Source organism: Scyliorhinus torazame, chromosome 8, assembly GCF_047496885.1.
Source record: "Scyliorhinus torazame isolate Kashiwa2021f chromosome 8, sScyTor2.1, whole genome shotgun sequence".
Lineage (NCBI taxonomy): Eukaryota > Metazoa > Chordata > Chondrichthyes > Carcharhiniformes > Scyliorhinidae > Scyliorhinus > Scyliorhinus torazame.
In genome coordinates this window covers 128989059-129012955 of record NC_092714.1, presented here as the reverse complement: position 1 = coordinate 129012955, position 23897 = coordinate 128989059, and the positions used below count along the sequence as shown (strand labels likewise).

At 46.2% G+C, this 23897-nt stretch overlaps 1 pseudogene; it reads left to right on the top strand.

Annotated features, from left to right (window-relative positions):
* The window catches only part of LOC140428110 (ribosomal protein S6 kinase alpha-3-like), a 191393-nt pseudogene that overhangs the window by 115549 nt on the left and 51947 nt on the right, over positions 1 to 23897 (top strand).

Below are 23897 nucleotides of genomic sequence, written 5' to 3'. Positions count from 1 at the left end.
TGCTCTAAACTCTGGAAATTCACTTCCTAAATCGTTTTGACTCTCTTGGCTCTCTCCCCTCTTAAGATGCTCTTTAAAACATTCCTCTGTAGCTATACTATTGATCATCTTCCCAGATTTTTATTTCTAGCTTAATGTCAAAAAATGTGAAATAGGTTTTCATATCCCTCTCACCAAATGCCTTGGGGCATTTCACTAAAACTTAATGATGGCCACCATTTGTTTGCTGGTGGCCACAAAAGGTCAGGCTATTCTTGGTGGGACCTTGCAGCCTCATTTCCTACATTGCTACATTTATAATGGTGATGCACCTTGGGTAATTAGCTGTGGCACTGGGACATTGAAGTTGTGAAAGGAGCTTTAAAAATGCAGGTCCTTTTGCAAAGAACTTGCTGCTTGTTAGAAATCAATTAATTGTTTCAGAAGGAGTGGGTATCTTATTCAAAATGGATGCATCTTTAAACTCAAAACGTGTTATTGACATCTGCACTGATGGGTTGTGAGTAAATACATCACGTGATTCTAATGGAGCTAGACAAATGGATGGCCTATTTTGCAACTACAGAAAATCTTTGTGTATAAGATTGTGCTGGCTGGCAGAGAAGCCAGGTCAGGTTTAGTTTTTGTTTAACGTTTATATTTTAAAGTGGGTGAAGTTGGCCAGTGCTAAGTTGTAAATCAGCCATTCATTGATGTCAGCAAATAGAAAATAGTGTTCAGTGCAAAGTGGGCTATCAATTCAGAGTCACAGATACATGCATAGAAGATAGGAGCAGGAGGAGGCCTTTTGGCCCTTCGAGCCTGCTCCGCCATTCATCACGATCATCCAACTCAATAGCCTAATCCTGCTTTCTCCCCTTAGCCTTTGATCCCATTCTCCCCAAGTGCTGCATCTAGTCGCCTCTGGAATATATTCAATGATTTAGCATCAACTACTTCCTGTGGTAATGAATTCCACAGGCTCACCACTCTTTGGGTGAAGAAATGTCTCCTCATCTCTGTCCGAAATAGTTTACCCTGAATCCTCAGACTGTGACCCCTGGTTCTGGTCACACCCATCATTGGTAACATCTTCCCTGCATCTACCCTGTCTAGTCCTGTTAGAATTTTATACGTCTCTATGAGATCCCCCCCCCATATTCTTCTATTGGTATTGCTGGTATATTATAGAGCAAAAATGAGTATTTGAAGCACTGTTGTATGATTATTCACTTGGTTTAGACACTAAGCCTTGTTCTGATGGTGTATATTACAGTTTGAAGAGAAGTGGATACTAAAGTCCTGTGACTCATTCCGTAATTGATGTACAGTCCAAGGATTCTCTGATACTGTTCCTGGGTGTCATGATTCACCTAGATAATGGGTACAAAAAATGTACTCTGCGCAGTAGATGATGTTTATTGGAATGATCAGTGATATTAAATCTGAGAAAATATTGAGGGTAGGAGCATAAAATATGATGGCAAGCTAACTGATAAAAACAAAAAACAGGGTATCAGGCAGGTTTACAGAACTGAACTTGTCTAAACTTTTGCAATTGTGATGAAACTTAATGAGACTAAAACTGCGGTGTGATTCATTTACAAGACCAATACAATGGTAGCATAGGCCATTAACAAGTATAAAAATTCTATGAAGCACTCTGAACCTATTCTGGTTTATTACCAAAATGACCTTTACTGAAGACTCCATTTAACTCATGCCCTTAAAAAAAACTATCTTTTTAAAGCTTTCCAGACTGAAGGGAAACTCTACCTTCTATTGGATTTTCTCAGGGGAGGAGACTTATTTACGCGGCTATCCAAAGAGGTAAGAACTTTAGATATGCAATACATTTTGATCCAAAATAAGTGTATACGGACGGAGCAGAAAGCGATCAAAGGAACAATGAATATTTAATACTTTAATAGGAACACCAAAACTCTCCACTCAAGACAAAGGAGCAGCTTGAATTAGTGGGTTCAGTAAATATACTCGCTGATCCTCGACTAGTTTCGATCACTGGTTTAAAGGGATATGGGGAACAGATAGGAGGTGGATTTGAGATCAGGAAGAGATCAGCCATAATCTGATTGAATGGCGGAGTAGGCTCGAAGGGCTGAATAGCCTACTTCTCCTAATACCTATTTACTTTGAACGGGCAAAGAGGAAATTTCCATGTTTATTGCCCGTATGTTTTTGATCTGTGCTTTGCTCTCTTCCAGGCGGCTGCTACATGGAAGCTAGAGAGTAACTTGACCTGATGTGTAAGGCATCAGAACAATATGGGACAGGCTAGTCAGATCAGCATTTGTTTTTCTTGTCTGACGTTTTCATATCTTTATTTACGTAACAGGCAAGCAAGCTGATTTCACAATGTATGACCTCTAGCAGCTTGTCAACAGTTTCATGCCTCAGATCAACTTGTCCTGCAAAATCTAAATGCGCAAGTACCTTCCTTTCTGCTTTACTGCCCTAGGTCCAGTTAGCACTATATTTCCGTTATTTTTTCCATGCTCTTCCCTCTGCCCTCACTATTACAATCTGGACCAGACCCCAACTGTTACAAGGATACTGGACAGAGACCCCAATATTTAAGCACACTTTGCTCCAGGAGTGATCCCCCACACAAATGGGGATATGGTATATTAAAACAAACTTTATTACTAACACAGTATTAAGCTCTCGTTAATATCATACAAGAAAATATACTTTTCAATTACCAGTTAAACCATGTTTAACAATAAAATTAAACCCTTTTTCTCCTAACTGCTGTCTTTTCATCTCCAGTTGAGCAAACCCATCTGGTCAAAACCCACTTTTAAAATAGTTAGCTGACCCAGGAATACTTGCTGTATAGAGGTGATAGAATCCCTACAGTGCAGAAGGAGGCAATTAGGCCCCTCGAGTCTGCACCGGCCATTCAAATGAGCACTCTACCCGTGCCCACGCCCCACCTAACTCTATATCCTAAATTGCACATCCTGGACACTAGGGGCAATTTATCATTGCCAATCCACCAAACCTGCACATCTTTAGACGATGGGAGGAAACCGGAGCACTGGGAGGAAACCCATGCAGACACTGGGAGAACGTACAGACTCACACAGACAGTGACCCAAGGCCGAAATTGACCATGGGTCCATGGTGCGGTGAGACAGCAATGCTAGCTACCGTGCTGCCCCAAGACAATGCCATCTTGGATAAACTGCTTTGAGAGAGAGATCCTTCAGGAACCAGCTTGCAGATTTTTCCCACTGTCAAACTATTATTTAACTTCCCAGCATTTGGCAAAAAGCTCCTGTTCGGTTCACAGTCAAATTCTTTGACTAAATTATTTCTCCAGAAGTTGCTAATCTGTTCCCAGACAGATCTAAACTAAACTCAACTCCTGACTGCTTCAGTCCCTGGCTTCTCCCATTAACTACATCATCTCTATCCCACTAAATGAGTTATGACCATCTTACTAAGGCTAAACACAATTGTCTCTAATTATCTCCCTCTTTCCCCCCCCAGGGAGTCGCCTTTCTATAAACAAAATTCCATTAGCCTTATTCCCGTAAATAATGTACATGGTTGGAATGCATTATGATCTTTTATGATATTTTAATTACACCTCTGTAGCCCCAAATACTAGCTGCCTTTCAAACCAGAATTTTAAAAAACATACTGTAGCAGTCAGATACACACCGTAACCCAGGCTTTTAACCATTACTGCACAAGTTACATATAATACAATATGAAATTCCTAGATTCATCACCACTGATTAAAGGATAAGTTGATATTGTGTTAAGAAAACAAAGGTAGTTTTAAGGGATTTATATTTATACTGGTAAACATTGGAAATATGGTGCAATTCTAAGTGTGTTTAATGTAATGTTTCTGTTCCTGGAAGGGTAAACGCTATTGTTGGATTCATGCTGGACAACGGTGTTTGTGTGGGGATTGGTTACTTTCCAACTGTGTTTCTATTGTCCTTGGAGAGGGCTGCGGTGTGAAGAGTAAATAGAAGTAGCAATCACTGTTTAACAACTGGAGGCTCTTGTAAAGTAGAAAAAGCTTTCAAATCTTAGTTTTAGCTGGATTCATTGCAGTTGGAGACAGGATACTGGGGGTGTGACATCTCTCAAATCTGCCAGGAGAAGCTGGACAGGACAAGGGAGTTGCAAAGTTGCAGGTTTCCTAAGGTACAAGATACAATCGAGATAACTATGGAATTGGGACAGAACGAATGTCTAAAAGACAACTGAAGAACAAACCGAGATCAAAGTATTATTCCGAAGAATTCCAGGAAGAGTAAACAGTGTTCTGAGTTAGAGGTAATCGCAGAGGTAACCGCACATGTAAAGTGGGACAGCAAACTTTGGAGGTAAATTAAACATTTGATGCCATTTTACTAGAGTCTAAAGCAATTGTGAACAATTTGTGCAGCAGTCAAGACAAATAAATCCTAAGGAATTAGTGTAAATCCTGGACTGAATTCTGTTAAAAGTAGAGCGGGAGCTTTGTTTTAAAAGTGTCATTTGGAAAACCTGGACTGGATTTTGGAATGCACACTGCTAAGAGAAAGACTTAGATTTTAAAGTGTATTTTGGAAGTTTGAGTTTGGAAAATCTTGTGTGGCAATCATCTGAGCGGGGAGGAGGATTTTGAGGAGAAATCAACAGGCACTAACTTGGGTTCCGAGAGGAGTGTATATTTAACCACAACCAATCTGTGTGCTTAAAGAGACTTTGTTAATGAGACCATTGTAGATTAAGATGTACTTTGTAATCCATGTTAGTAAGATCTGTGTGTATTTGTTAAGATAAGGGGGGAGTAAAGGAGTACTGTACAATGAACATCCAATGTTTAATTAAAAAATTATTGTTAAAATTAATTAGCGGTCCTGTGACTCTTCCTCCATGTATTATTTTATAAAAAGCAAAAGTGATTGGGGCAGGGTCTCTAACCCGGGTCTGGCGCGCCCTGGCCCACAGCGGGACCCTCCATCCTGGCAGCCGGCCAATGGGGTTTCCTGTTATGGGCACCCCCACGCAGTTGGGAAATCCTCGGGCATGTGTGTGCTGCCAGCGAAGAGGCGGGTCCTGCCGACGGAGAATCCAGCCCATGGTCTTTTTTTTTTTTATTTTATAAATTTTTCCTTTTCTGAGTTACCAAGCCAGGGCTCAGAGTGTGGGTCAAGGGCGCACCCCTAATCCAGCTCCAAAAAACTAATTCAAATTGAATCGAATTTATGGTCCCCACAAGAGAGACATACCAGATCTGAACCCAAAGGCTCAATCTACAGACACTTGATCTTAGCCAAAAGGCCGAGAAGCGATCAGCCCATGGTCTTTTGAGCCAAGGTTCCATTCTGGAATTTTCCCTTCCAGTAATTATTTTTGAAAAACGTTTTTATTGGGATTTTTAACAGTTAGTGACAAGATTTATACACAACAAGAAGCCGGCAGAATACAAAAGGAGAAACCAAGCAACAGCAACTTCAAACATCTGTACAACAGCTTGTCACTTTCCCTATGAGGTTCGAATGGTCAGCCTCCTTGGTTTGGAGGTGGGGGTCCCCTCTGGCAAGTAGCCTTCCTCCCTGTCTCTTGTCTGCTGTACGCAAGATCCCTTTTATCCTAGCAGTACTCCCTGCACCTCACCCCAATTAGTTGCTGGCCACAAAAGGTCCTCAAAGGTTTGTGAACTTCCATGTATCGTGGAATAATTCCGCTACTTTGAGGCCCTGGATGGTGCTGCTGACTTCCAACCTAGCAGAAGTCTCCGCCTGGCGGTCAGTGAGGTGAAGACCATGGCGCGCCCCCCCCCCCCCCCCCTTTCCATGTGTAGTGCTCTGGATACTCTGGCACCCCGAAGACCGCCACAGATCGGCAAGGCTCCATCTTGACCCCCACAACACTGGACATGACCTCAAAAAAGGCCGACCAGAGCTCCGAGTCTGAGGCAGGACCAGAACATGTGGGTGTGGTTGGCCGGTTCCCTGACACCGCTCGCACTTATCCTCCACCTCCAGGAGGAACCCGCTCATGCATGTCATAGTAAGGTGCGCCCCGTGCACCAACTTGAGCTGCATCAGGCTTAACCCGCCACAAGACGAGGTGGAGTTGATCCTGTGCAGCGCCTTGCTCCAGCCCCTCCCCCACCTCCATTTCCATCTGGTCTCGTCCACTGAGATCCTGACCTTTTTCCATGAGTGATCTGTAGATGTTCCGCATTTGGCGTGCTCTAACCAGCCCTGCCCTACCATTGTGTCCAAAAGTGTGTCCGGGTCTCTAGGGGAACGTTTTGCCGCCTTGCAGAGAAAGGCGCGCAGCTGCAGGTTGGAGATTCTCAGAGACCTCCCCCAGGTTGCCAGTCGACCATCCATGTACATGTCCTACTCCATTAATGAGCTTCTCTGCCTGTACTTTGCTTAATCCAACTTGGCTGCTTGTCAGCAAATAACCCTGTATGTCTCACTGTGTAGTGGTGTTTTAATGTGTTCCTACAGTTACTTTGTGATTGGAAAATACAAGCGAACCTGCTACCCCCTATCCAATCTGACCGTTCAATTATTTTTAGTCCAAATTTTGTGTAAATTCTGAGTCCCAGTAAAAGTGTTGCTTGATAGCTAAGGATGTTTAATATACATGTCCTTTCCAGCATCCCACATCCTAAGAATATAGGAAACAATGGAATTTTGTTTCTCTGATTGCCATGTAATTGCAAATCATCATTGGATGGATTTCAAAATTCCCTGTTGTCACTTATGAATCATTCTCTATGTTTGCATACCCTCATACCTTTGAAATGAGCCCTTCGCTGTTCCAACTGTGGCTTACATTGCACTAACTCCCATTTCCATCCTCCTACTACCCCCCCCATTCGTTCCAGCTTCACAACCTTCAGCTATTTGGCTGAATTTTTCACAAGGCTCTCATAAAATTGTCTGCCTTGCTATCCCTGCCATTCTCAAAAACAGCTGCTTTGATCTTCCTTTCAGTTTTCCCCTAAGCCTTCTTTCCAGTTTGGATAATTTTTGCCTCCAATTCTTGGGACATTTGTGTAAGTAGAAGTTCTTCGTCCCAATTATCTGTTTGTTTCTACATAAGTCTATTGTTCAATAACTTGTTATTTTGTTTAGTGGGTGAGGTTAATTATAGCAAAATGCCTTCATAAACTGAAGTTGGGTTTTTGTACCAAACATTCTCATGGTTTTTGCACTTGAATTTTGAATAATGTTGAAGAGTTTGGACTATATAAATCTGTTTTAATATGCAACATAAATTATATCCTCAAGGTTATGTTCACTGAAGAGGATGTGAAGTTTTACCTTGCAGAGTTGGCACTTGCTTTAGATCATCTACACAGTCTGGGAATTATCTACAGAGACCTAAAACCAGAAAAGTAAGTTTATAATTTTCAACCTGGATTGAGTTTCCATTGAGCACTTGTATGCCATTCAGTTCTTTATATACATTATAAAAATTGAAGTTAGTTTTTCTTATGGATCTTATATGAATGTAACTTGCCAGAACTGCTAACTTAGTGAATTTTGATTTGAAAAATATATTTTCAAGGAATTAAGTGTAATTGTTTTCTTCCAGTATTTTGCTCGATGAAGAAGGTCATATTAAATTGACAGGTGGGTAAATTCATTAATATGGGTTCTACTAGTTTTGCTTTGCTGCTGTCTTACATCTACATTCCTGGCCATCTGACACCCTCTTGAGTTTCTTACCGGTTTAGCCCACATTGATGTTTTTTTCACACTGGGGAGCTAAACTCTGAGATCAGGCTGCCATTTTGAAAGTGTGCCCCGAACTCTAAGTGAGCATCTCTTTCTCTCCCCCCCCCCCCCCCCCCCCCCCCCCCCCCCCCTCTCTATCCAGAGGAAATGTCACCCCCCCCCCCCCCCCCCCCCCACACACACACACACACACACACACACACACACACACACACACATACACACACACACATCCAAGTGAGGACACCCTGCTATGGGGTCCCTGCGCACCCTCACCCTTCAACACACCCCACCCGCCTTTCATGGGCATAGCCCCTCTTGGGGCCCCTACCCATGACAGTGTCACCAGGGCACCCTTGCAATGCCATCCTGGCACTCAAGCAGTGCTCCATCCTGTGTGCAGTGCCACCTGGCACCTTGGCAATGCCAGGTCAACAGTGGAAGCTGGGTAGTTAAAAGGTGCCAACATTCCAGGTCTGCCTGGTCCATGTTCTTGTGGACCAGTATTAATTTTTTTTAAATAAAGAGTACCCAATTCATTTTTTCCAATTAAGGGGCAATTTAGCATGGTCAATCCACCTACCCTGCACACCTTTTGGGTTGTGGGGGCAAAACCCACGCAAACTCGGGGAGAATGTGCAAACTCCACACAGACAGTGACCCAGAGCCAGGAACGAACCTGGGACCTCGGTGCTATGAGGCAGCAGTGCTAACCACTGCCCCCGTGCTGCCCTCTTGTGGACCAGTATTGATTGGAGCCCAGCTGTAGCCTCCTTGGGGAGGCCGGTGAATCAAGGGAGGCCAGTAAATCCTGGATAGATAGGCCTTCAGTAGGTTTACGACCGACTTTAGCGAGCACTGCTTAGTCCCGCTCCTTTTGAGCGGAGTTCCAATTCCGACGCCTCGTGGGACTTTGGTGTAATCCGCGAGGCGTGGAGGCTGCTGGGAGGCCACTCCTGGGATTCCCCGGCCACTTGCGATTGAGCGCAAGGCCAGAGAATCGCATCCTATGTTTCTGCAATGGACTACACTGTATAATTCAACTATGGAGTCTCTGGTCTGCTTTTTGGTTGTGTACGTCCCAGCATTTTCCCCTGCTGAGCCCGGCTGACTGATTTTTCAATTTCAGCTGCAGTTCGGTTCCTGGCTGGAAAGTCACTCTCCAGGGGTGGAAAGTGCATTTTTCTGCTGCTTTGGATCCTGTAGTGACATTCAACAATTTTCCCCCTGCCCCTCACACTATACCACATATCTGGATCTTAATTTCCATGTGAATACTACCGTCAGTGTGTCCCCTGATGCCCTACCTTCAAATAAGCATCTGGGCTCCAGTCACCTGCTGCACCTGTCTCTGAATATGAACAGTTTATTGATGCTGCATGCCAATTCCATCCAGCTGACTTCAGCTTTATGCCACCAAGTGAACATTATCTCCCCTCCCCCTATTTCCTGCCACAATATATGTACTTTAGTAATTTCTATGCAATCAGGCCCATATAACTTGTTTTCCCTGAGGTTGATTTGCATGTACCTTTTGACGGCTACTCTAAACTGAAACCCATCATTTCTGTTACCAAAACTTATCTCCCCTTTTCTTTTACCACTATTCTTTTCACCCCTCATGGACCCCTCTCTAGTGTTGTCATGGCTCCTTTTGTTTCTCCCTGCTTGAGTCTATCCAATCCTTCAACACCATTTGACCTTCCTACTCTCCTGCTGTCATCCTTGGCTTGAGTTTCTCTTCGATAAGGTAATAGCTTCCCCTATGTCTCTCTGCATCCTTGAGGGCCCAGTGAGGCATTGGTCACTGCTTCCTTAATAAGTACCAACTCCAACTACTTCATCCAATTCTCTCGCTGAGCTTCCTGTCCAGCATGCCCATTGTGTGGTGATATTGCCAATCTCCTTCTCGTCAAACTCTGTCCTCACAGTGCTGACCCTGTGAACTCTGCCAGCGGATACCTCGGTGCCTCTGCAACACCCTTCAGAATATTTGTTCACTTGTGAACAAGGCCGTTGTCATCCACAAGCTAATTGTGGATGATTACATGACTATTCTGGCTTTACCTCCCTTCAGCCAGTTTTCTGTTGTTTTCCCCTATTTGAAGTGACTCCTCCTGGCTATACCTTTCACCAAATTTATGGATTTTGGCATCAGAAGTCATAAAATAATTGTACAAACATTGTCTGAACATGAATTTTTAAAATAAATTATTTTAAAATTAGATTTGGGTTGAGCAAGGAGTCTATCGATCATGAGAAGAAAGCCTATTCGTTCTGTGGTACAGTGGAGTACATGGCGCCAGAGGTAGTCAATCGAAGAGGTCACACTCAGAGTGCCGATTGGTGGTCTTTTGGTGTTCTCATGGTAAGCATTTTTAATATATTCCCATTAGACTGTATTTACTGTAAAGAAATAATATTCTTGTAAATTATTCACTCCGTTGTTTTCTCTCAAACAGGGAATACATTTTTATCCACTCCACCTTGATTTTCTTGAACTAGTTTCTAGTTTGCAGTTACAAGAAGGCGGCATGGTGGCACAGTGGTTAGCACTGTGGCCTCACAGCTCCAGGGTCCCGGGTTCAATTCCAGCCTCGGGTGACTGTGGAGTTTGCACGTTCTCCTGTGTCTGTGTGGATTTCCTCCGGGTGCTCCGGTTTCCTCCCACAGTCCAAGCAGGTTAGGTGGATTGGCCATGCTAAATTGCCTTTTATTGTCAAAAAGGTACGGTGGGGTTACGGGGGTAGGATGAAGGTGTGTGGACTTAAGTAGGGTGTTCTTTCCAAGGGACAGTGCAGACTCGAAGGGTCAAATGGCCTCCTCACTGTAAATTCTATGACGTGTTCAAATTTAAGCTTAATTTCTGAACATATTCCTCCAATTAGCTCCCCCTCTGTTCAACGTTTTGTCCATCACTTCTGTTGTGTTTTAATTTTCTGCATTTTTTTTAGTTATTTATAGCTTTAACCTTTACCTATGCCATTGCTCAAATTTCACAGTTGTGCATTTTAGAACCCAATGCTCTAGGGGGCTGATGTGCCCTTGCTTTCATTCTCAAGATATGGACCTGAACTAGCAGCACCTGATGCCCAGACAGTTGGTGATTGGGTCATTGAACTCTGATTAAATGAGAGGGCAAAACTGTAACAATGTGGGGAAACATGTGGTCGTCCATTTTGGATTCCAGAAAGACAGACCAGAAACTATAAGAAGCTACCAAACTGTAGAAGAGCATAGTGATTTATGGGTCCATGTACAGAAATCGTTGAAGAAGAAATAGTCCGGGTACAAAAATAATTTTTTAGAAAGGCCAATGGAATATTAGCCTTTTGTCCAAGGGCTGTAATGCAAAGGAGTGGCATTATGGTACAGTTGTGTAAAACGCTGGGTTAAATTTCGAGGACATGGCCCATAGTCTAGGCTTGTAATTTCATTGAGTATAAAAAAATTACGTGTGAATCACTTGTCTTGTTAAAGAGGATTAAAGTTGGATAAAGAGAAACTATTTCCTTTTTGGAGAATAAGTCCATAACAGGTGTGCATAACCTTTAATATTGAAACTAGGCATTTCCCGAGTGATGCTGTGAAATTCTTCACACAGGTTGGTGGAAACCTAGAACAATCTTCCCCAAAAGCTGTTGAGGCTTGGACAATTGAAAATTTGAAACTGAGATTTTTAAGGATATTAAACCCAATATCTGCGGGTGCTCCGGTTCCTTCCACAGTCCAAAGATGTGCAGCTTGGGTGAATTGGCCATTCTAAAATTGTCCTTAATGTCCAACGGTTGGGTGAGGTCACAGGATAAGGTTGGGGAGTGGGAAGGTAGGGTGCTCTTTCAGAGGGTCGGTGTAAATTCGATGGGCCGAATTACCACCTCCTGCACTGTAGGGATTCTGTGATTAAGGGATATATGATTAAGGGATATGGAATGAAAGGAGGGAAATGGAGTTTGAGTTATAGTTGAGCAGTGTTGCAATAGAAAGGCAGAACAGGCCAGAGTTGAATGGCCAACTTGTGTTCCTATGCTTCAGTACAGTGAAAATTCCAATGGGTGCTAACAACTGTTTTAACCGATCTATCCCAAGGCTACTTGAGCTCTCCACTTAAATGTCTTAGTCTCCCTTGACTGCAACACTTCTCTCTTTTGAGGTATTGTTCACTGTAAGTGGTATTATTACAAGGTACAATATCACCACTATTCAAGAAAAAAAGGAGACCGAAAGCTGGAAACTAAGGCCAGTTAGCCTGTTATTGGGAAAGTGTTAGAATTTATTATTTGGGAAGTCTTCACACTACAATTAGAAAAACATGTAATTAGAACAAGTCAACACAGTTTTATAAAAGGGAAATCTGTTTGGTAAATTTGCTAGAGTTTTTTGAACATGTAATTAGGATAGATAAAGGGGAACCAGTAGATGTGGTATATCTGGATTTCAAAAGGCAAATAAGCAAGATAAAGTCTCCTAGAGTTGGAATGATGCATCAGTATCGATGGAAAATTGGTTAACAGACAGGAAGTAGACGGTAGGGATAAATTGGGCATTTTCAAGTTGGCAGTTGTGATGAGTGGAGCACCATAAGGATTTACAATCAGCTATTTACAATCTATATTAATGACTTAACCCAAGGGACAGAGTAATGTCTCCAAGTTTGCTGATGACGTAATGCTAGGTGGGAATGGAAATTGTGAGAGGGCATAAGCTGCAAACAGTTGGGCCACATTGCTTTCTCTTATTTCTTATGTTTCAAATAATGCTACCAGCACCGGTTAAAGATTGTCACGTTTATTTCTTAATTTCCTCAAAAATGGTGCTCGAATAAATTTTGACTACATTTTGTCTTTAGTTTGAGATGCTTACGGGCACCTTTGCCCTTTCAGGAAAGGACAGAAAGGACACTATGACGATGATACTGAAGTAAGTAACCAGTAATTCCATAAATATTGTAATTATTTAATGTGAATAAAAATGTTTTATTCTTCCAAGTTTCTTACTGTTGTATTTATTATTGCAGAGCAAAATTAGGATGCCACAGTTTTTAAGCCCAGACTCCCAAAGTCTATTGCGAATGCTTTTCAAACGCAATCCTGGAAACAGGCTAGGTATTTACGCTATTACTGTACGATAATTCAACATGGTGAAGTCCATCTAAGGTGATATCCTATATTTTTCAGTGCTACTGTTTCCTCAAATGATGTAAAGCCATACTGTTGCACAGTGGTCATTATGTATAATTCAGATTAAGATCGTAGGTGAAATGTTGATTTTGAAAACTAAAGTTTTAACAAAAAAAAATCATTTATGGGATGTGGTGCCACTGGTTCGGCCAGCATTTATTTCCCATCCCTAGTTACCCTTCAGAAGGTGGTGGTGAGTTGCCTTTGTGAACCGCTACAGTCCCTGAGGTGTTGGTACACCCACAGTGCTGTCAGGGAGGATGTTCCAGGATTTTGACCCAGTGACAGTGAAGAAACAGTGATATATTTCCAAGTTGGGATGTTGAATGACTTGATGGGGAACCTCCACGTGTTGGGGTTCCCAGGTGTCTGCTGCTCTTGTCCTTCTACACAGTAATGGTCGTGGGTTTGGAAGGAGCTGCCTAATGAACCTTAATGAATTCCTGCAGTGCATCTTGTCGATGGTACACACAGCTGCCACTGTTTGTCGGTGGTGGGAAGATTGAATATTTTGTGGAAGAGGTAGCCTTCAAGCAGGCTGCTTTTTCCTGGGTGTTGTTGGAGCTGCCACTCATCCAGCCAAGTGGAGAGTATTCCATTACTCTCCAGACTTGTGCCTTGTCGGTGGTGGACAGGCTTTTGGGTGGGGAGGCCAGGAGGTGAGTTACTCGCCATAATACTCATAGCCTTTGACCTCTCTGGTAGTCACAGTATTAATATGGCTGGTCCAGTTCAGGTTCTGATCAATGGTAACCCCCAGGATGTGATTTGTTGGGGATTTCAGCGAGGGTAATGCCGTTTGAATGTCGTGGGGCGATGGTTAGATTTTTTTGGGGGGAGGAGGTGGTCATTGCCTGGCACTTGGGTGGACAAATGTAACTTGCCACTTGTCAGCCAAGTCTGGATGTTGTCCAGGTCTTGTTACATTTGGACCTGGATTGCTTCAATCTCTGAAAAGTTGCAAATGGTGCTTAACATTGTGCAGTAATCTGCGAACATCCCCACTTGACCTATGATGAAGCAGCTGAAGATGGTTGGGCCTAGAATTATATGGTATAGGGGGTAGCAGTTTAATCTAGCACGTCATGCAGTTCTCTGGATGAGTTACTCGCAATCCTCTGCTCGTTTCATCATGGTGCTGCAAAACCTTCCTCTAAGTGGAGATCCAGTTCCGTTTTGTATGTTACTCTTGAAATCTGCTTCCACCATCCTTTCAGACTGTGTTCACGGTAGCATAGTGGTTAGCACAAATCTTCACAGCTCCAGGGTTCCAGGTTCGATTCCCAGCTTGGGTCACTGTCTGTGCGGAGTCTGCACAGTCTCCCAGTGTGTGCGTGGTTTCCTCCGGGTGCTCCGGTTTCCCCTCACAGTCCAAAGATGTGCAGGTTAGGTGGGATTGCCCTTAGTGTTGGGTGGGGTTACTGGGTTATGGGGATAGGGTGGAAGTGTGGGCTTGGATAGGATGCTCTTTCCAAGAGTCGGTGCAGACTCGATGGGCTGAATGGCCTCCTGCACTGTAAATTCTATGAAATTAAACTCGCCGTGCAATTAAAACTCTTCTCTCCCTCTCTTTCCCCAATTATCTTACGCCTGTGTCCTCTGGTTACCCATCTGTCTGCCAATGGAGACAGTTTTCTCCTTATTAACTCTTCATCAAAATGCTTTGCATGAAAAGTGGTGAAAACTGACTCCATAAATAAATTTATATGAGTGAGGATATTACAAGCTTACCAGCATAAAGGAGGGATATATAGCAATAAGCACAACAGCTCTTTCAGAGCCACGACAAGCAACTAGTTGAATGGCCTTATCCGGTGTTGTAGGTTTTTATGATTCTATAATCGGTGTTGGGTGAACAAAGAAAAGTACAGCACAGGAACAGGCGCTTCGGCCTCCAAGCCTGTGCCGACCATGCTGCCCGTCTAACTTAAAACCTTTTACACTTCTGGGGTCTGTATCCCTCTATTCCCATCCTAATCATGTATTTGTCAAGATGCCTCTTATACGTCACTATCGTACCTGCTTCCACAGCCTCCTCTGGCAGCAAGTTCCAGGCACCTACTACCCTCTGTTTAAATAAAAAAAGAACTTCCCTCGCACATCTCCTTTGCCCCTTGCACCTTAAACCTATGTCCCCTGGTAATTGACTCTTCCACCCTGGGGAAAAAAGCTTCTGACTATCCCGTTCTATCCATGCCCCTCATAATTGTGTGGACTTCTATCAGGTAGCCACTCAACCTCTGTCATTTCAGTGTGAACAACCTCTCCTTGTAGCTAATACCCTCCATACCAAGCAACATCTTGATAAACCTCTCTGTACCCTTTCCAAAGCCTCCACATCCTTCCGGTGGTGTGGGTGACCAGAATTGAACCACTATATTCCAAGTGTGGCCTAACTAAAGTTCTATACAGCTGCAGCATGACTTGCCAATTTTTATACTCAATGCCCTATCTGATGAAGTTAGCATGCCGTATGCCTTCTTGACTACCTTCTCCACCTGCGTTGCCACTTTCCGTGACCTGTAGACCCGTACACCCAGATCCTCTGCCTGTCAATACTCTTAAGGGTTCTGGCATTTACTGTATAATTCCCACCTGTATTAGACCTTCCAAAATGCATTACCTCACATTTGTCCGCATTAAATTCCATCTGCCATCTCTACGCCCAAGTCTCCAACCAATCTTTATCCTGCTCTATCTAACTAAACATAAGGAATAAAGACCTTCAAGCAACTAGCCCGATTTGAATACAGCTAATTTGTGAACAGAAACGGAAGAATGTTTTTCAGACCTACTGGCTGACCAGTGACTCACTGTTCAGTTACGTTTTCTTTGAGTATCTGTGATACTGAGCAAGAATTGCATGAAGAATAGTGATTTCATAATTAAGAGCTAACTCATGATGGCAGCATTAGTAAGGAAGGAACAAAACTATTCTAATAAGGAACAAAACTATTCTAATAGAAATTGCATTTTCCCCTTCAATTAACTTTTCCAATGATCGCCTTCCACTATAATGGAGGATTTGAGCTGTTATGGGAGGGGGTGTTTGGGAGTCGATAGGGAGAAAGATCACAAATAAATTGTACGCTTTCATTACATTGCCAGGTGCTGGTCCAGATGGTGTTGAAGAAATTAAGAGACATGCTTTCTTTTCCACTATTGATTGGAATGTAAGTATTGTTTTTTTTTTTTTTAATGCAGTTTTTTCAAGTCACATTTCTTATGCATGATCTTAAAACATGAATTTTCTTGTTTTTCCAATGTAAAATTAAATAATTTACTTTGGGCGGGATCCTCTGATCTGCTGACAGCGCACCCCTGCTGTGGGGTCGAATCAATGGAAAATCCCATTGACAGCAGTGGACCAGAAGATCTGGCCAACAGGGCTGCCACCCGCTGCAGTAAACACGCCATGGGGAGGCCAGAGAACCTTGCCCTACATGCACCCAACCACATTTTTCTGAAATAAATCTTCCAAGGGTCACAGCGCCAGGGTCCCAGGTTTGATTCCCGGCTTGGGTCACTGTCTCTACGGAGTCTGCACGTTCTCCCCGTGTCCGCCTGGGTTTCCTCCGGGTGCTCCAGTTTCTTCCCACAGTCTAAAGATGTGCAGGTTAGGTGGATTGGTCATTCTAAATGCCCTTAATGTCCAAAATGGTTAGGTGGGGTTATTGGGTTACGGGGATAGGGTGGAGGTGTGGACTTGAGTAGGGTGCTCTTTCTAAGAGCCGGTGCAGAACCGATGGGCCAAATGGCCTCCTCTGCACTGTAGATTCTCTAATTCTAAGGGCATGTGCAGAATTGGTTTGAAGGGCTTCCAGTGGCGATCGCGAATGGAGCGGCCGCAGCAAAGGTCATCTGCATAGAGTGAAAACTCTGTACTCTCGGTCTCCTCTCCGGATTCCCTTCCAGCTTTTTGCGTCCCACAGGGCTATCGCCAGGGGTTCGATGGCTAGCGCGAACAAGAGTGGGGACAGGGGGCAGCCTGTCTTGTTCCTCTCTGCAGCTGGAAGTATTTAGAGCTGGTGTTAGTTTGGACGCTCGCTTGGGAGCGTCGTACAAGAGCCTCACCCAGGCGGTGAACCTCGCTCCTAGCCCAAGCCGTTCCAGTACCTCGAGGAGGTATTTCCATTCGACTCTGTTGAAGGCCTTTTCTGCGTCCAGGGAGATGATCACCTCTGGTGTTCTCTCTCCAGAGGGGGTCATTATTACGTTCAGCAGCCACCTGATGTTCGCTGTGAGCTGCCTACCCTTGACAAAGCCGTTTGGTCCTCTGCGACCATCTCTGGTACACAGCCCTCCAGCCTTTTGGCCAAGACCGTTGCGAGGGGGGGGGGGGGTGTAAGAACCCGAGAATTCCAAAACGTACACTGCAAAGAAGGAAAATCAAAGGGGGGCCTGGCCTTACCAAACCTACAATACTATCTCTGGGCAGCAACGGCAGAATGAGTGAGCGGATGGGTACAAGAACCTGACACAGTATGGTGCAAATGGAGGAGGCATCCTGTAAAGGAAACGACCCTCCGGGTCCTGGCTACAGCAACACTCCCATCCCCCCTCAACAAGATACACAACAAGCCCAGTGGTAGCGGCCACGCTGAGAACATGGACCCAGCTCAGACAACACTTCGGGATAACTAAAATGGCCCCATCTACGGCAATCACAGATTCCCCCCAGCCATGCTAGATACCACCTTCAAAAGATGGAGGTGGGACGGGGGTACATTCACGGTCGGGGACTTCTACGTAGGGCACAGACTGGCGACACTAGACGAACTGACGAGGAAGTGCAGGCTAGCAAAAGGACAGGAAATGAGACACCAAGTAAAACAGTTCCTCCGCAAGGAGACAGTGGGGTACCCTGGGGCCCCAGAAAGCACACTACGGAGAGGAACTGATAGGCACAAGCAACGAGAAGGGGGGCTATGTGGAAAATATACGGACAGCTACTGGACAGAGCCCGGACTCCAGTGGACGGGACCAGACAAAAATGGGAGAACGAACTGGGGACAGAGGTAGGATGGGGACTCTGGAGCGAAGCACTGAGCGAGGTGAGCTCCACCTCCTCCTGTGCAAGGCAAAGCCTAATGCAGCTCACAGGGGTGCACAGAGCGCACCTGACCAGAACCCGAATGAGCAGGTTCTTCCCGGAGGTGGAGGACAAATGTGAGCGATGCCAGAGGGGCCCGGCCAGCCACACCCACATGTTTTAGGCTTGCCCCAAGCTTGCTGGGTTCTGGACAGCCTTCTCCGAGGCAATGTCCAAGGTTGTGGGGGTGAGGGAGAAGCCATGCCAATAGTGGCAATCTTCGGGGGTATCGGAGCAGTCAGAGTTACACATGGGGAAGGGGGCCAACGCCCTTGCTTTCGCTTCCCTAATTGCACGGCGGAGAATCCTGCTCAGCTGGCGATCGGCAGCGCCACCCACAGTTGCAGGACTGGCTCGCCTGACCTTTTGGAATTTCTCCACCTGGAGAAAATTAAGTACGCCTCCGAGGGGTCAGAGGAAGGCTTCCTGGATACTTGGGGGCAGTTTGTCGGTCTGTTCCAAAACCTGTTCGAGGCCCAACAACGAGGAGTAACCTAATAAGAATTGTTTTTTTTTAATTATTAAAACACCAAGATAGATGAGTTACCAAAAGACTGCGCAGCCCGGGGGGGGGGGGGGGGGGAGGGGGGGGGGAGGAGAGAGAGGAGGAGGGGGGGGGAGGGGAGAGAGGAGGAGGGGGGGGGAGGAGGGGGGGGGGAAAGAGGAGGGGGAGGAGGGGGGGGGAAAGAGGAGGAGGAGGGAGGGGGGGGGGAAGAGAGGAGGAGGAGGGGAGGGGGGGGGGGAAGAGGAGGAGGAGGGGGGGGGGGGAAGAGGAGGAGGAGGGGGGGGGGGAAGAGGAGGAGGAGGGGGGGGGGAAGAGGAGGAGGAGGAGGGGAGGAGGGGGGGGGGAAGAGGAGGAGGAGGAGGAGGGGGGGGGGGGAAGAGGAGGAGGGAGGAGGAGGGGGGGGGGGGGGGAGGGGAGGAGGAGGAAGGTAGGGAAACCACGAGAGATGATTCCACTCTGTCCGGAAATTAAAAAGAAAACCACAGCCAAAGCCGGCCGGGGTGGGTGGGTGGGTGGGGGAGGAACCATAGACCGATCCAGAGGGCATTGAAAAGCACATAGGGTCAGTTAAACGATGGACAAACTAAACCTCTGTATAATAAGGAAATTAGCGACTTCAGGTGATGGCGGGTGGGAGGCGGCCGCACAATGGAGGGCTCCCGTTCGGGAACTGCATTTTCGGGGCTTAAGCCCGGTCCTGGTCCCAGGGTCCACGGAGGCGGCAAAAGCAGGAAGAAACAGTGAAGGCACAGTGAAAAAAAATGTCGAGGGTAAGCAAAAAATCGTCCGTAAAGAAAACAGCTGAAGGTCCGTCGGGGAGTGGAAAGGTCACCGTGGGGTCACCGAGGAAAATGGAGGCTGGAGCACCAGGGGAGGCCGCATTGCTTAAGGCTGAAGAAATAACTAAGGTGATGGCTGCGGGAATTCGAAAAGGCAGTTTACAAGATACATGGAGACAATGAGGAAGGAGATGAGAGGGGTTTTGAGTGCGTTGGTGGAGGAGGCGATTTCCCCGGTGATGACGGCGGTGGCGAGCGCAGTGGCGGAGGTGCGAGAGCATGGGGAGGCGCTGAAGGAAGTGGAGGAGACGTTATTGCAGCACCGAGATCAACTTGCCTCAATGGGGAAGGAGATGCGGAAGGTGATGGACATTAGCAAGGATCTGCAAGGAAAAATGGAAGACCTGGAAAACCGATCCAGGCGACAGAATTTGAAGATTGTGGGGCTGCCCGAAGGTGTTGAAGGACCGAAGCCGACTGAGTATTTTGCCGTGATGCTGGCGAGAACTATTGGGGGAGGGGGAGGATCTCTCCCGATATGAACTGGATCGGGCTCATCGGTCGTGGAGGCCTGTACAATGGCAAGTGAGCCGCCAAGGGTAGTGACTCTGCTTCCGTTAGTACAATGTGAAGGAGAAGGTCCTGAACTGGGCCAAGCAGAAGCGGGTGGTGCAGTGGGCTGGAGCTGGGTATACGTGTATACCAGGACTTTACGGTGGAGCTGGCGAGGAGGCGGGCTGCCTTCAACCGGTGAAGAGGGCACTGTACATTAGCAAGGTGCAGTGTGGCATTGTATATCCAGCGAAGCTGAGGGTGACTTACAAGCTCAGGGACTTTTAGTTTGGAACGGCGGAAGCAGCGAAAGGAGTTTACGAAGGCAGAAGGAAGGTGGCAGAATTGAGAAATGGCCATGTGCCGATGTGACCTCATGACTGACTGTATTTTCTTTTTTTTTGTTTCACAGTGTGCGGGTGTATGGGCTAAAGGAGCTAATGTTGTATATATTTGGACAAGGGAAGTGATGGGACTTTCACTCGAAATTAGGGCTCTTTGGGGTGTAGGTGGATATGAGGGGTTTGTGTGCTTAAAGGGGGATTTCTGGGCTTTCCTAGGGCCAGGAAAGGGACCCGGGGCTGGGGGGCCTCCACGCTGGCCGTTTAAGCCGGCCAGTGAACGAGAGTGGATGGGGGGAGGGGCTGTGGCCATCGGGAGCCTGGCAGAACAGGGTCCGAGTGATAATAGCCGGGGTGGAAAGTTTGGGGGGGGACAACTCTTGGGTACCATGTACGGTACTCTTTCAGAGGTGGATGGTGTTGAGTGTAGGGGGGCAAGGGGGAGTGGACTAGAGGTTAATGATGACTATGGGCGGTCCCGGACTCCTTTTTCTTTTTTCTCTTGTGTTTTTTTGTTTCCACCGTGGGAGGGTTTGTTTTATTGGATGCATATATTGACAGGTGGGCCGTTTGGGGTGGTGGGAGGATGGGCTTGTTGGTATTGTTAAGGGATTGATTTTGTATTTGTTACCGTTTACTGTTTGTGGGGTGGGGTGTAAATTTAGAAGGAAAATGTGAAAATGGAGAATAAAAATGTTTTTTTTTTTAAAACAAAATAAAGGAAATTAGTGCAGGCGAGAAAAATGTGATGTGTATATATACAACTGTTTATAAATGAGAAATGCCAATAAAAAGATTTTTTTTAAATAAGAATTGGTTTGGTGTTTTCTGATATTCAAGGTAAGCTACCATATTCCCCTTTCTTAAAATATTCTGGACTTTGGAGGAGGCATTTTCAAACCCTTAATTAATCCAACTTTGGAAATTTTCCTTTTTAGTTCATTCTTTTTTTAAAAATATATTTTATCAAAAATTTTTGGCCAAACAAAACAATACAAAGGTTTTCCTTTTTTTTTGACAAAACAGTATAAATAACAGTGGCCATTTTAACAAATAAATAAATAATATGTAAACTAAATGGCAACTGCCAGATCAAAAATAATAACTCTCAAAAATAAAATCGAGCAATCCAATATACATAACCTAGTACAAATATCTATACACAAACATCCCTGAGGACCCGCCCGGTGCCCTCCCTCCTGGGTTGCTGCCTGCTACCCTTCCCAATTCCTTTATCGTTCTGCGAGGTAGTCAATGAACGGTTGCCACCGCCTGGTGAACCCTTGAGCCGAACCCCTTAGTGCAAACTTTATCCGTTCTAGTTTTATAAACCCTGCCATGTCATTATCCAGTCTCCCACTGCCTGGGGGTTTGGCTTCCTTCCACATAAGCAATATCCTTCGCCGGGCTACTAGGGACGCAAAGGCCAAAACATCAGCCTCTTTCGCCTCCTGCACTCCCGGCTCTTCTGCAACCCCAAATATAGCCAACCCCCAGCCTGGCTCGACCCGGACCCCCACCACTCTCGAAGCACCTTTGCCACCCCCACCCAGAACCCCTGCAGTGCCGGACATGACCAAAACATGTGGGTGTGGTTTGCTGGGCTTCTCGAGCATCTTCCACACCTATCCTCTACCCCGAAAAATTTACTGAGCCTTGCTCCGGTCATATGCGCCCTGTGCAAAACCTTGAATTGATATCAGGCTTAGCCTGGCGCACCGAGGACGAAGAGTTTACCCTACGTAGGGCATCTGCCCACAGCCCCTCTTCAATCTCTTCCCCCAGCTCCCTCTTCCCATTTTCCCCCTCAGCTCATCCACCATGATCTCTCCATCGTCCCTCATTTCCCTGTATATATCTGACACCCTACCATCCCCCACCCATGTCCCTGAGATCACTCAATCTTGAACCTCCTGTGGCGGGAGCTGCGGGAATTCCCTCACCTGTTGCCTCGCAAAAGCCCTCAGTTGCATGTACCGAAATGCATTCCCTTGGGGCAACCCATATTTTTCCGTCAGCGCTCCCAGACTCGCGAACGTCCCGTCTACGAACAGATCTCTCAGTTGCACAACCACAGATCTCTGCCATGCTCCAAATCCCCTATCCATTCTCCCCGGGACAAACCTATGGTTATTTCTTATCGGGGACTGCACCGAGGCTCCCGTCCTTCCCCTATGTCGTCTCCACTGCCCCAAATTTTTAGTGTTGCCACCACCACTGGACTTGTGGTGTATTTCTTCGGGGAGAACGGCAACGGCGCCGTCACCATTGCTTGTAGGCTGGTTCCCTTGGCAGGACGCCGTCTCCAATCTCTTCCACGCTGCTCCCTCCCCTTCTCCCACCACTTACACACCATTGAGATATTGGCGGTCCAGTAGTATTCACTTTGGCTCAGTGTGCCAGCCCCCCCCCCCTATCCCTGCTACGCTGCAAGAACCCCCTCATCATTCTCGGGTCTTCCCGGCCCACACAAAACTCATGACACTTTTCTCATTCTCTTGAAAAAGCCTTTGTGACCATCACCGGAAGGCACTGAAACACAAAGAGGAATCTCGGGAGGAACTACCATTTTGACTGCCTGCACCCTACCCACCAGTGACAGGGCCACATGTCCCATCTCTTAAAATCCTCCTCCATCTGTTCCACTAATCTTGTTAAATTAAGCCGGTGTAAGGTTCCCCAACGCCTGGCTATCTGAATCCCTACGTTACCGGAAATCTCTTGTTACCTTCCTCAGCGGTAATCATCTATTCCCCTGCTCTGCTCCCCCGGATGCACCACAAACAACTCACTCTTACCATATCAATTTGTAACCCGAAAATTCCCCAAACTCCTGAGTGTCTGCATTATCTCAGGCATCCCTCCACTGGGTCCGCAACATACAGCAACAAATCATCTGCATACAAGGATACCGGTGTTCTTCTCCTCCCCTGAGCACTCCCCTCCACTTCCTGGAGCCCCTCAGTGCTATGGCCAGGGGCTCAATCGCCAGTGCAAACAGTAACGGAGACAGGGGACACCCCTGCCTCGTCCACTTATGAGACTGAAGTAATCAGACCACTCTGTCCTGTTTGTGGCACGCTCGCCACTGGGGCCCTATACAGCAGCTGTACCCATCCAATATACCCTTCTCCAAAACCAAATCTCCTCAGCACCTCCCACAGATAATCAACACTCCACTCTGTCGAATGCTTTCTCGGCGTCCATCGCCACCACTATCTCGCTCCCTCCTCTGGTGGGGGCATCATCATTACCCCCTAGAAACTCCGTATGTTCGTGTTCAGCTGTCTCCCCTTAACGAACCAGTTTGATCCTCGTGGAACCACCCCGGAACACATTCCTCTATCCTCGTCGCCATCACCCTTGGCCAGGAGCTTAGCATCTACATTTAAAAGGGAAATGGGCCTGTAGGACCCACACTGCAGCGGGTCTTTTTCCTTCTTCAAAAGGAGTGATATAGTTGCCTCCGACATAGTCGGGGGCAGCTGCCCCCTTTCCCTAGCCTCATTAAAGGTTCTCGTCAAAAGCGGGGCCAGTAAGTCCATAATTCCTATAAATTCCACCGGGAATCCGTCCGGTCCCGGGGCCTTCCCCGTCTGCATGCTCCCAATCCCTTTTTACCACCTCCTCCATCCCAATCTGTGCTCCCAGTCCCGCCCTCTCCTGCCTTCCTCCACCTTGGGGAATTCCAGCTGATCCAAGAAACACATCATTCCCTCCTTCCCTGGTCCGG